Genomic DNA, 13,983 nt, shown 5'->3' with positions numbered 1-13,983 from the left:
ACAAGCTTTTTAAAATATTAATAAACAGAAGCTTTTTTGTGAGAATATAATTTTCAATCTGATTTAAACAATCATTCAGGTTTGTGTTTGGCGGTAAGTGATGGCATTTTTTTTTTACTCCGCTACAAATGCACCTATCGCAGCACGTCGAATTTTATTATGCTGCTTAGCATTTTCTCTCATCTTCTGATTAGAAACGTTTAACATCGAAATACCATGGTATAAAGAGTTTTATTTATCCTACATCCCGAATTGACGTACACCCATATTGAACATGCGACTAATTCTATATACATTAGTATATATATTTGTGAATTTTCGTTTTCTTATTTTATTCACACACACACTTTCTCTGTCTGTCTGTATCTCTGTATGTCTCTCTCTCTTTCATTTCCTTTGTCATAGACCTTCAATCTTGCCTTTTGTAAATGCTCTGGAAGTCTTTTTTAAATTTTAATGTTATCATCTATCCAAGGCATACTAGGGGTTTGTTGTAAAAAACCTTTATGTTTATTGCAATTTTTTTTGTGGATACGTTTGAACTAATATTTCATCTAATGGACTTGGCGATATGCACAATGATAGATTTGGTGGTGATCCGAGAAGGGGATGATATATAAAGGGTAACTACTCTCTTTTTTATAGTGCAAATAAGTTCCAGAGAAAGGCTGAGAATTTTACTCTATAATAATAATACCAAAGAAATATTGCAATCTATTAATTTTTTAAATAGAACAAGATTTAAATGTCAGTATATATTGTTTATAATTGTTTGTACTGTTACTAATACATTTATTGTCACTATTCCTCATTAAACAAAACTTTTAATAAGCAGATAGGTAGATGCAGATATAGAAACATTTGACCAAAATAAAGTGTGCAGCGAATACATTTAGTATTTAAGCGACAGAAAAATATTAATAGTAAGTAAATATTAAAGTAAGATACATTAAATCACTATGAGCGTAAGATTGCAAAATAATGCCTACAAGTTGTTTGAATTCGAGGACAATCGATATTTACCGAATAATATTGAAAGGTGTAAAATATAGGGATAGGAAACCAAATCCGTGCTGCGGTAGGAAGTAGGTAAATAAAATTCATTCTATTTTACGGAAAGTCATTATATATTCGCCTGCATTAATGCTCCCTTGAAAATATTCCCAGAATGTTACTCTAAGAGACCTCTCACAATTAGAGGCATGTTTATGGGAGAATGGAAAGAGTCTAGCAGACACTAACCGCAAACACGCACATACACCCCAATGCATAAACACACACACATAATATATATATATATATATATATATATATATATATATATATATATGTGCGTGTGTGTGTGTGTGAATTTCAATAACACCGCCTAAATTCAAACAAAATACAACATATATATTTATATATTGCATAGTGTTTGCATTCGACCGTAATTCAACTGCTCCTTTAATAGATACATACATATTGTTGTGCAAATATTTGTCTTTGAAATTAATTAATTGAAATTCACAATAAATTATGCGCCGGGTGGAAAATCATGAATTTTAAATTTTTACTAAGTGTATTGAATAAATATATAGCAATAATGTATTTAGTAGTTCGGGTATTTCAGAATATGTTGAGTATTTTTTAGTCTGTAGCGGCATTATCATCTATTAATCATGTAATATATATATATATATATATATATATATATATATATATATATATATATACATACTTATATAGATACACGTATATATATATATGGATATCTTTCTATCTGGAATATATGTATATATATATATATATATATATATATATATATATATATATATATATATATATATATATATATATATATTCCAGGTAGAAAGATATCCAAAAATTAAGAAAAGGTGAATTTTAACAATGGTCGGTCATGGTGCTAAATATAAAGAGAACACTTAATTTTTGTCTCTTACTTTTCCCTTAAACTACCCTTTTAACACTTCGGCCTTCTTTAACAGAAACTTGATTTGTGTTATTAATTTAAACCCATGCTAACTTACATTTTGACTTCTTGCCCGTCATGCCCTTTTTTATCTCAAAATGTGAGAAGGTTTGGGACCTTTTAACTTTTCTATTCTAATTTTTCTTGCCCGATGAAAGAAAATATGATTGAAACGGTCTGCACATCGTAGTAAGATATGAATGTGTTTACATAAAGAATAATATATATCTAGAAGTGTGTTTATGTATGTGTCTGTAAGTGTGTTTGTATTTATCCCCAATCTACATAGTGTAATTTTAAGTCTTTCTATCTCATTGTATAACTGTGGTTCATAATTAAATAATTGTGCATGACTACTTAAAAACGTGAATAAAATTTTAATTTAAAAAAATTGATATATAGTAAGATTATGGGAATTAGTCATACGGTTGTGTTCTAATTATCTTTTTGTGATTGAAATGTTTCGAAAAGTATAAAATAGCAGTCGCCGCAAGGATCGACGTAAAAATCGCGGAAAATGTAATTGGTTTCTTCCCAATAAACAGCTTTTTTATTCGAACTTCAATTTATTGTGTCATTCTAAAAGAGAAATGTTGTATTTCAGTGGGAAAATAATCCATAATCCGTTGTAGAAGAGCTTTTTTAGCAGCTTGACAACTCCTCTGTGTCAGAATGTGACAAATTATATTACCTCGTCTGATATAAATCCAGATAAAAAATATTATAAAATGCTAGAAAACCATTGATGATTAGTTGATCCCTCCGGACGTAACTTATTAAACAATTCTTGCAATCGCACCCTGTCTCCGAAAATATAGCCGTAAAAACACGCATGCATTCGTCGGTAATGCTGCGAACCCCATTCAAAAAAGACACACGTATTATCTGATGGTTTCCCCCTATGATTCAACAGGATCATCTGTTATTCTAAACACTAAGAACTTTTACCCTTAGAAACGGTCAGTGCTTTTTTTAGGAATATGCCAGGAAATCATCAGTCGGGTTGCACCCAGAAGTCGACGCAGTTATTATTTTTTAATGTGGCAATATTTTGTTATCTATATATATAAAAGCGAAAATGTATGTTTGTATGTATGTATGTATGTATGTATGTATGTACGTTTTTACTCGATGTCCACAAAAGGCTTCTTTTAGAGACGCTCGCTCGGTTACAACTTCTTAAAACGTTTTACATCATCTATAAATTGTAATATCCCACACTAAACCACGGAGCTCGCCTGTCTATTTAATTTTATTGACTTTCAAACGTTAATTATTCCACAATTTCCGCATGGGCACGCGTTACATTCGTTTTTCGGAATGAAAAAAGCGAAACTCGACTCTAATCACTGGTCGAAAGCCAGTGGTCTCTAGAGAGCTAAGTAACATTTGGTCAATATCGACATCGTTATATCAGACGGTAGCTTTCATTTCTAGACGAGACATTCCCCCTAATAAACAGGGAGCGGGTTTTTATAAACAAACAAACCGATGTATTGACCTCATTAAAAACTGTCCCACACAAAATGCTAACTGCTGAATAGCTATCGCCGTCACGGCAATCCAAAACGCGCACGTGTTTTTTTTCTCACACTTTATTTTTTTCCAACTGCGCGTCGTCAAGGATTTTTTTTTTTTCACGGGCACCTATTTTTTTCACATTTGGGGTTTTTCACACACACCTACAAACACCCGGGCAACGCCGGGTAGTCCTCGCTAGTATTTAATAAATGCTAAAAAATCTGCCTCAAACACGTATTTATTTATTAATTTTATTCATTTTACATTACTCTGATTAATTGTAGAAAATGTATATATTATTCATACTAAATGTAAGTTTTTTTTTCTGAAATATGAATAACTTGTACATTCTTATCGGTTTTGTGCATTTTTGCTCTAATATTATTTTGTTCGTAGATTGACTAATGATATTGTTAGCTGATTGCAGATTCCTTACATGCAGATATGTTACGTTTAATAATGACTGTGTGAGATAAAATGCATGCCCCCGACTGAAGTGCATTGGATTATTCTCTATTCGAATCCAAGCAAAATATATTGAGACCGTAAAATAGTTTTATTTTTCTAATTTTTATTTGTTTTTTTTTTGCATTTTTTCTGACACATAAAAAATAGGTAAAAGCTTACGTTCGAACACAACAAGGAATTCATCACCGATCTCAAAGTACATTCCAGAAAAACACAAATATTGATTTGTGTTGTATGCAACTATAGTTTGAGATAGACTGTCAGGAGTTTATCACTGGAAAACGAACATCCATGTACAAGCGTTTTTCTTACTTTTTGTTTTAGTAAACACGCTGGATTACTTTCTGTTAGCAGTAGCGTGCCTGCATCCATCAATTTCATACACGGTACCAGATGGAAGTGTCAGATAGTCATAGACTTTCGGAAAGTTTTAAAAATACCTTTTGTCACTCATTCATTAAGAACATATAACAAAAAAAAACTGTCTGCAAAATATTCATCCATACAAACGTGTGACTATTTTACTTGATTGCAAACCAATTTTATAAAAAATGCATACAAAAAGTATACATATATATATATATATATATATCTAAATGTATGCATGTGTGTATATATATATGTACATAATGCATGCATGTATATATATATAGTTATGTGTATATGTATGTATGTGTGTATGTGTGTGTACGGCATAATCACGTTGACACAGCGGTTCTCGTCAGATAATCGTAGGTTAGCAACCTTGAGGCTGACTGTTACCAGATGGGTTCAAATTCGGAAATTCAAGGCATCTTATGTGCTCTCTGCTTATCTCCGCATTGTTTCTAGTCGTTCGTAACCTCCACTTGCCGTATTTAACAATGTCCACTCAGGAAAAGTGTGGTTAAAGATTGTGCAACTCTTTCACAAGAATTTTACGCGCAGGAAACCTTACAATGGGTATTCATATTCTGTGAAGTCTGTAGGAAGTCACTACTATATATATATATATATATATATATATATATATATATATGTATATATATATATTTATATATATGATTCGCCAATAACCATTGATAAAACCAGATTATTGACGAAAATTTGGAATTTAACAACAACACCAACAAAAGTAAATTAAAAATTGAATTTATCATTACACAACATTTTCAGGTTTTCAAATTTTCTTATTTAAGTTCATTAAAAAATGTTTTCTAATATGTGTGAATTTACATTTCTTAAATTCTATGCTTAAACCAAGCGACAACACACGGATATAAACCGTTACCGAGACAAGACGTATCTTCTCTTCGGGAGGCTTCGATCTGTTATTACATCATTATAAGAAAAAAAAAACTTAATCGGGCTGATTTCTCCTTGATAAAGCTAAAAAACGGGGGGAAATTGGAATTTAACAACGCCAAAAATTAAATAAAACATTGAGTTTATCATTTAAAAACATTTTTAGGTGTTCTAATTGTTTGAGACGCCCCTGCAGGGGGTTAATGGACTATGTCATGACGTCACTACAGGAAGTGACGTCATTTCCGGTACCGAGACCGTTGCCCGGCTGTCTAAGATTGGCAAGTGACGGAGCTGGACCTATGCAAACGCTCTACCGTTGAAGAATGGATATACTCAACTCACTTTGCCTGAGATATATATGAATACATGTTTCGTTCCTAAACATCTGGTGTTTCCTTTCGTTTATGACCACTTTACCTCATAACAACTGACGGCAAAGATTCGACTTTCACATGAGTTAACTCCACAAAAACAATGAAATATAATTGACTTCAAAAGAACGACGGATTTACAAGCGAAGAAATCGACTGGCAATTATGCCCTAAAACAAACAAAGAAAGAAAAAAAACGAACACATGGCAAAGTTATCGAAGAAATTTTATGTGAACCTTTTGTCTGTATATTTAAATTGAAAAGAACTGGGCGAAACGCATTTTTTTAATGTTTAAAAATTAAGTTGGTTTGGTTATTGAAAGAAGAAAGAAAAAAAAGAAAAGAGAAAAATCATAACCTTAATTTCACCGGGAACAATTATATCCTAAAATGGCGACTGTTAATTCTAATGTTAATTTCATCATTTTTTTTTTAAATGAAGTGAAAAGTTATGCGTTTTTTGCCTTTGTGTTTGCTGCTAACTTATGCATCTTTTAACGAGACAGAAATGGTTCTTTTTCTCATATTTTCGTTTTACTTGGGCTAAAGGAAATACTTTTTTTTATTGAGTACAAGTTTTTGAAATATTCGATTTTTAACTGTCGGTTCTAAAGTGAAAAGTTTTTTTTCTGCCTCGTGGGGGCAACTAACCCCACACATACATATAATAAAAAAAACAGCCATTTTGGTTTACCTCCATTTAATTCGATAATTATGTTTATTCTATTGCAACTGTAGTGTACCACATACACTTTTCTTGTTTTGTTTCGCGCGTAAAAAAAAAAAAAATTGAAAATTAACTTTTTTTGCCCACTCTCATATCGGGGTATCTCTAGGTCGTTTTTTTTACCAAAAAGCAAAGGATAAATTGCTACCTCTTCATACGCACCCCCCCAGAAAGGAAAATTTCTTTTTTAGTATTATTTTATCTCTTTTCTCCAGTCAAAAACGGAAATAATTTTTTCCGTGCGTTTTGAAAAAGGCATTAAAATATGGAAGACGTTAAAGCAGTATTAATACAGCTAATCACAGCTCAGATGTACCAGCAACAGAGAGTTGAGGAAAATTTCAAGAACGTGATAAACAGCTGCAGTTACAATTTCACGAAAGGAAACAAGCGTTGGTGGAGCAACTGTTGCTTCAACAACAGAAAAAAAAGAGCTATTGTTGAAAATATGGAATAGAACGGAAGACATGCACACCAGTTTTGCCTTTTTACAAAGTACAATATGGAACGGTATAGAAACTTTCTACTACCAACCGGAGATGGTAGGGACGTTTGCCCCTTTATATCGGAGGTATGAGGACCTATTCACCGTGGATTGTCAAGAGTGGAGCAACCTTAAGAATGTTCGCCTTCTTTGGAGGAAATTAGGGACCATAGAACATAGCAAGTTTGTGGATTATATTCTCCCAAGGACGAGGAGTGAATTGAAATTTATTGAAGCGGTCAAACCTTTATCCGAAATATTCAGCCCTAATTATACACTCTTTTGTAGAAGATGGAAGTGTTTGACCCTGCAAAAATGCGACGGCGATGATTACCTAACTTCTACGTCCGTAGGAAATAAACAATGTGATGATTTCCGTCTATCTGACCTATCGCCAGATGGGGTTAAGTGTGTAATATTTGGCGCAGGTCTAGTCTCATCCCAAAACGCTGAGATTCGGCGACGCATTCTCTCTAGACTTGAGAGCGAATAGGGTCTCACCCTCCAGAGGTTGGACGAGGATCGTAAACCGGTAGTCTGCGTAAGGAATCAGTCGAGACACGTCAGGAACCAGGCGCAACATTCATTAGGAGGACGATCTTCAAACCGGGAAAATACTCACCCCGATAAAAGCAAAGTTGGAAGTAAGAAAACTCAAGCTGCAGCTAATAAGTTCCATCCAATCACAATACCCTACAAGCCGTGTTACCGCTGCGGCGGAAAATATGGGTCGGGTATATGTTTTTACAAAGATAAGTACTGCAACGAATGTGGCAGGAAGGGCCAAAAAGCGATCCAGTGCAGGAAGAACAAGGTCAAGAATAGTGTCCGGCAGACTAGATTCAACTTGGATTCGGATAAGAAGCGGCGCAAATATGTCACAGTTAACATCGCAAATAAAACTGCATCTACAATTGCATTCCGGATCAGACCTTTCCATCATTAACCTTAACAAATAGAAAAGGCTAAGGAAACCAACCATACAAATCAGCTCGAGCTGTGACAGGCGATAAAGTGGAATTTGAGGGAGAACTCACACTCCCGGTACCTTAAATGGTGTAACTAAAAAAGTGAAGTTTATATACATAGGACATCTGAAAACCTGTTCGGTATTGATTTGATGGAGCGATTCGAATTGTGTGACCAGCCCATGAATGAATTCTCTCATAGAGTAGAAGACTCGTCTACAGATGAGCAACAACTGAAGGACAAGTCAAAAGTGGAATTTCCAGAAGTATTCTCACCAGGACTAAGAAAATGTACAAAGGCTATAGATAGATTCGAACTAAAAGAAAAGAATCTGCCAGTTTTCAAGAAGCAACGAATAGTTCCATTCGCAGCAACAGAGAAACCGAACAAGATAGATTCAACAGAATCTAACAATGGAAGCATAAGAACTGAAACTACAAAGCAGGAAGCTAAAAAACCCGTGCCAAAAGAATTCGCTTAGCCAAAACAACACTTTCTACAGGTGTATAGGATTACATCGAACCCGAACACTCCAACAGCAGTTTCACCTGCAGAAACGATGCTTGCGCGAACAGTGAGACCCGCTTTGTCAAACACTTACCCAAAGGGTCAAAGCCATTAGTTGCAAAGTATGTACCCAGTACCCGATGTGCAACTGTGTTTTTCAAAAGTTCTGAAAACAACGCATAAATGCTGGGAGGTGGGTACGATTACTCAGGGAATTGGTGGCATGGTATATATCATACAATGACCAAAATATACCGACAAACGTCACCAGAACATAGCAAGAAGATGTCGATTAGTTGAAACCAGCGACAGTCAACAATTGAAAGATGAGCCTATACACACTGTCTTCGAAACTTTTGATCATGACCCTCCTCAACCAACTCCGGAACTTCGGCGATCATTCCGTAAGAGAAGGTTTACCGAGCCATTGCTGGTAAATCCTAAAGTGAAGAGAGTACTGAGGTACTGAGAGCTTTTACGAACGAAAAGCTTGAGAGGGGGTGTTGTAGACGCCTCTCAAGTGGGTTTATGGACTTTCTCATGATGTCACGTTCTCTAGTGACGTCACTTCCGGTAACGAGACCGGTGCCCGGCAGTGTGAGATTGGAACGCGACAAAACTGGACGTACGCAACTGTCCTATCGCTGTGAAATGGGCACACTCAACTCACGTTGCCTGTAATATATGTGAATATGAATATATGTTTCGTTCCTAAGAATCCTGTGTTCATTTCGTTTGTTACCATTTAACGCCATAACATATTTTTATTTAAATTCATTCAAAAATGTTTTCTTAAATGTGTTTCATTACATTGCTTATATATATATATATATATATATATATATATATATATATATAAGTACCCACATATATATATACATATATATAAATGTGTGTGATTGTGTATATATATATATATATATATATATATATATATATATATATATATATATACAGAGAGAGAGACAGAGATTGAGACAGAAAGATGTAGAGAGAAAGAGAGACAGAGATGTATACTCTAAGAAAAATTAAACATTGGATGTATATATTTTTGATTTTATGGAACGAAACGACACTTGCAGGCTGTTTTTGATTATAGTACTACATTATGGTTAAAGTTTCATGGATATTAGTGGAAAAACATATATATTCAAATCAATAGAATGTCAACATTTCACATGTATTTGTATGTATCTCTCTCTCTCTCTCTCTCTCTCTCTATATATATATATATATATATATATATATATATATATATATATATATATATACAGGCCAGCTTAGGTTAGGCTGCTTGCTTGTCTACCTTCTGACTACCCTCTGGCTTTGCTAGATCACTAATATATTGAAACTAAGCGCAGAAAATTAATAGACATATCTGCGAGTTTTAATAGCACCCTAAATCTAAAATTCATCACAGAAAATTATGAAACCCCATACCATAATATGTGCAAGTCCATTTCCATCATCATATAATCACTGATATTATTTATAGCTGAAAAATAACCATAATTTTCTTTTAAAACGGTTAAATGATGTATTCTCTTGAGTAAGTCAACGTCTAGATATTATCACTTTATGCAATATTTTTCTCGAATCAACCGTTTTAATGCTGAAGTCCGAGCGGACAAGACAACATATTAAGTAGAGGCAATTTATTTGAAATTCTATCTAAATTCATCGCTCATGAAATCAGAGGAAAATGATATTACAGTAAGACTTTGTGTCCGGTACGAATGAAATTTGAAACTTTATGTGGTAGACATAAGCGACCGTTGGGATAAATAAAAGTTTAAATCGCCTAAAGAAAATTATCTAATCAGTAACCAAGTTTCTATCGATCTGTGGGAGTGTTCTCGTATTTGAATTATATTTCGGGTGTATTTTAGCTTGTCATATATCTAAATAGTAAAGCGATTAATATCTTTTCTGGCGACAGTATGAGATTGATTTTTTCATTGATTTGCCCTGCAGCATATCAACCTAATCAGAAGTATCTATTGCAATAAGGCGTGAGTCATAAAAAATCATTTCATAGAAACCAAAAAAGATTTGGATACTTTTATATTGAAAGGAAAAACTGTAATCCTGTTAATTATTTATTTACCCCGTCCAGTCTGACAAATTCCTGAATGAATGGAAAACCTACAGCATGCAAGACTTTGTTTTTATGTTTATGCTGGGTGACATGGTATTCATTTAACACTTAAGCGACAAAAGAGAGATAAGGATCATGTTGTTTAATGAACAAGCCTCCTAATATAAACTTCAAAACTAAATTGTTTAAGAGTTTTTGGGTTTGGAAGCGACGGTGACAATGACTTTCTCATCTACACTTTCTGTAAACTATATATATATATATATATATATATATATATGTATGCATACTTATATATAAAAAGTATATATATAAATAAGTATATATATATATATATACATATATATTACATCTCATCTGTCTCTGTGTTTGTTTTTTTGTTTTTTGTATTTCTGTTCAACTTTTCCCGTATAATACTCAGTGAAATAATAATAGGAATTAATAGTCAGCAGAATGCCACAGTTATTCTGATGTTCTCTCAGAAGCAGTTAGAAGGTGTGTAGTTTACTCAATTCAATGATTTATTTCCTCCAATATTTTCCTCAAAGATCGTCTGCCCCTTTGCAGCATATTGGTTGGCGTTTTACGTCAGATTACAGTTGCATTCAAATCCAACGTAAACAAGTTCTTCATTAGCCGTCGCCTACATTAATCCAATTTATCAAATGTCCACTGCTAACAATTACTACGATATTGCCCTATTGCTCACTGTACACTCATTAACGCTCATCCTCAACTGGCTTTAAGGCCATTGATAAGTGGTGAGCTTTTTGTAAAAAAAATTATAAAGGAAAATCCCGAGATAGGGCGGTCCTAGCTTGCGATGTTTTCATACTGTCAATAGCTTATATAACTGTGTATTATGTGATGTACTGTATTTTGTTACTAAGTATTAATGCCCTATCCCGGGGTTAGTCTATAATAGTAAAATTGGGAATTTAATTATTTCTTTACTTCATGGTCTACATTTTTTTAAATAGGCATACCCGCGTATCAAGGCCAAGAGGACACTTGAGGATAATCGTTAAAGAGTGCACAGTAGAAATAAGACAATAGAGTAATCTTTAGTCATGGGAATTCAGTAATTTTTTTAACTGATATGGAACGGCTGATCAAAACGTGTTTACATTAGACTTGTTGACAACAATATTGTAGTCAGTTGGAACGCAGAAAAACGGAAGACGATTCCATACGCGTGCAGTTCTAATAAAGAAGCGTTGACCTTTACTCCTGATCTTAAATGGAACACGTACATCAAGTCTGTTGCCAAAGTCGATGGGAAAATCGTAGGATCCTTGGACCGCTCCAGAAGATATCTCACTACTGATGCAATCCTGTATCTATATAAAAACTACGTACGACCAAGGATGGAGGGCATCTGCCACATCCGGGCTGGAGCCGCGAAAAACAGCATATCATGCCTTGAAAAGTACTAAATTCGCTTTGTGGCTTAGTGGGGAATGCCCTTTCTCTTCCCTGCATTATCTATCCCACAGAAGAGATGTCGCGAGCCTGTCTTGTTTTATCGCTTTATGCATGACAAGTGCTCGTCCGGGCTCCAATCTCTAGTCTCCTCTTCCCAAACGTTCACGAATACACCCGTCTAGCTGAAACCATTGTCAGTAATTTTCCACACTCTTTATCTGTGCCTAAATCAAAACGTAAATTTCATGAAAAACATTATTTCTTAGAAGTGCATTCCTGCGGAATTCTCTTACGTTTGCTTTTTTCCCACCTGACTACAACTTGGATGTCTTCACGTCCAACATAAACAAATTCCTGATTAATCGCCCCCTTTAGTAAGACCATTTATCAAATCTCCAATACTAACGATTATTACAATACTATTCCATTCATTACTGTACACGCAATAACCCTTATACCCGGGTGGCTTCCGGGCCTTGATAAGCGGTGCCCTCCATGTAATATATATATATATATATATATATATATATATATATATATATATATATATATATATATATACATATATATATATATATATACTACGTCAACCACTTATATATGTATATATAAAGTACGTCAATCGCTTTATTGCAGATTAGTAAAATACCATTATTTCATAAAATATACGTCATAACAAAATGAAAATTATATCATCAAACAATTGCGTTAAGGTTAGTTATTTCCACAATTTTATTCAAATTCATGCGATATTAACGAAGTTATAACATTTTATTCTTCATTGTGAAATTTCCACTGTCTGTTGCTTTATTAAAATGGTTGTCGGGCAAAACTACAATGTTTATCCTGCGAACATCATTTTTTAATTTTACTTTTCTGTCAAAGAATAATAAAAAGAGTGCATCCTCCGTGCTAAGCCTCAAATAAATGACTCATTTATCGACGTATCCCAATTGTTTTTAGATAATAAAAAAACAACATTTTGTCCTCTGATGGAGTCAATTGCTTGATCTTAAAAGGTATATTAACTCTAGCAACATCAAATATATTGAAGTAAACCCCCCTTTTTTAATATTGACCCGAGATAACAGCCTAGAGAACACGGTAGTAAGGTCATGAGAGTTTCACCAACGAATACTATATATTCAGGGAACTGTAGTTCTTCCCAGTAGAATTGGATGGCATCTTGTAATATAATTTCCACTGTCTGTTGCTTTATTGCAGAACCCTTAAAATGGTTGTCGGGCAAAACTACAATGTTTATCCTACGAACATCATTTTTAATTTTACTTTTCTGTCAAAGAATAATAAAAAGAGTGCATCCTCCGTGCTAAGCCTCAAATAAATGATTCATTTATCGACGTATTCCAATTGTTTTCTAAATAATAAAAAAACAACATTTTGTCCCCTGGTGGAGTCAATTGTTTGATCTTAAAAGGTATTATAGCTCTAGCAACATCAAATATATTTCTCCATAAAGCACGCTTTGAAGTAAACCTCCCCCTTTTTTAATATTGACCAGAGATAAAGGACTAGAGAACACGGTAGTCAGGTCATGAGAGTTTCACCAACGGATACTGTATATTAAGGGGACTGTAGTTCTCTCCAGTAGAGTTGGATGGCATCGTGTAATATATAAAAATCATCTGAAAGCAACGTGACAATGAAAGGTCGTCTAGTCATGTCGACAAATTATTATCCAAAAAGGATTTGTGCATATTGCTGGTAAGTTTTACTCTGGAACTCGATATCATGCAGTCAACTTAGCCGAATAATTCCTGCTCCAAACATCATGCATCCATGTCCTTGCTGGCGATGAACTCTGTAACGAGTCGGACTTCTTTCGGATTTAAAACTCTGATCCATCTATTCTGAGCGTTAAGAGTAGTATGATCTTCATCCCGTAATAAGACCTGTCGGAAATACATTTTCATGTAATTCTGTGTTAAAACCATTCGTTTTTTTTCTATGTTGTTTGCTCAATGGAGACATGGAAAGAGTTTATTTGTTTCTTTGCACTCTAATTCAACACATTGTATCCGGTCTGCCTGGATCTTCGATCGATTTCAGCTTTTGCAAAACGGAAGAACTGGTGCTGTTTGTGTTTCTGTTGGCGTGCCCACGAATGTTTGTAATATCACAATATGAAAGATTTC

The sequence above is a fragment of the Euprymna scolopes genome, chromosome 25, assembly GCF_053919585.1.
Source record: "Euprymna scolopes isolate OS-2025 chromosome 25, ASM5391958v1, whole genome shotgun sequence".
Taxonomy (NCBI): domain Eukaryota; kingdom Metazoa; phylum Mollusca; class Cephalopoda; order Sepiida; family Sepiolidae; genus Euprymna; species Euprymna scolopes.
Note: the sequence above shows the minus strand (reverse complement) of the source record.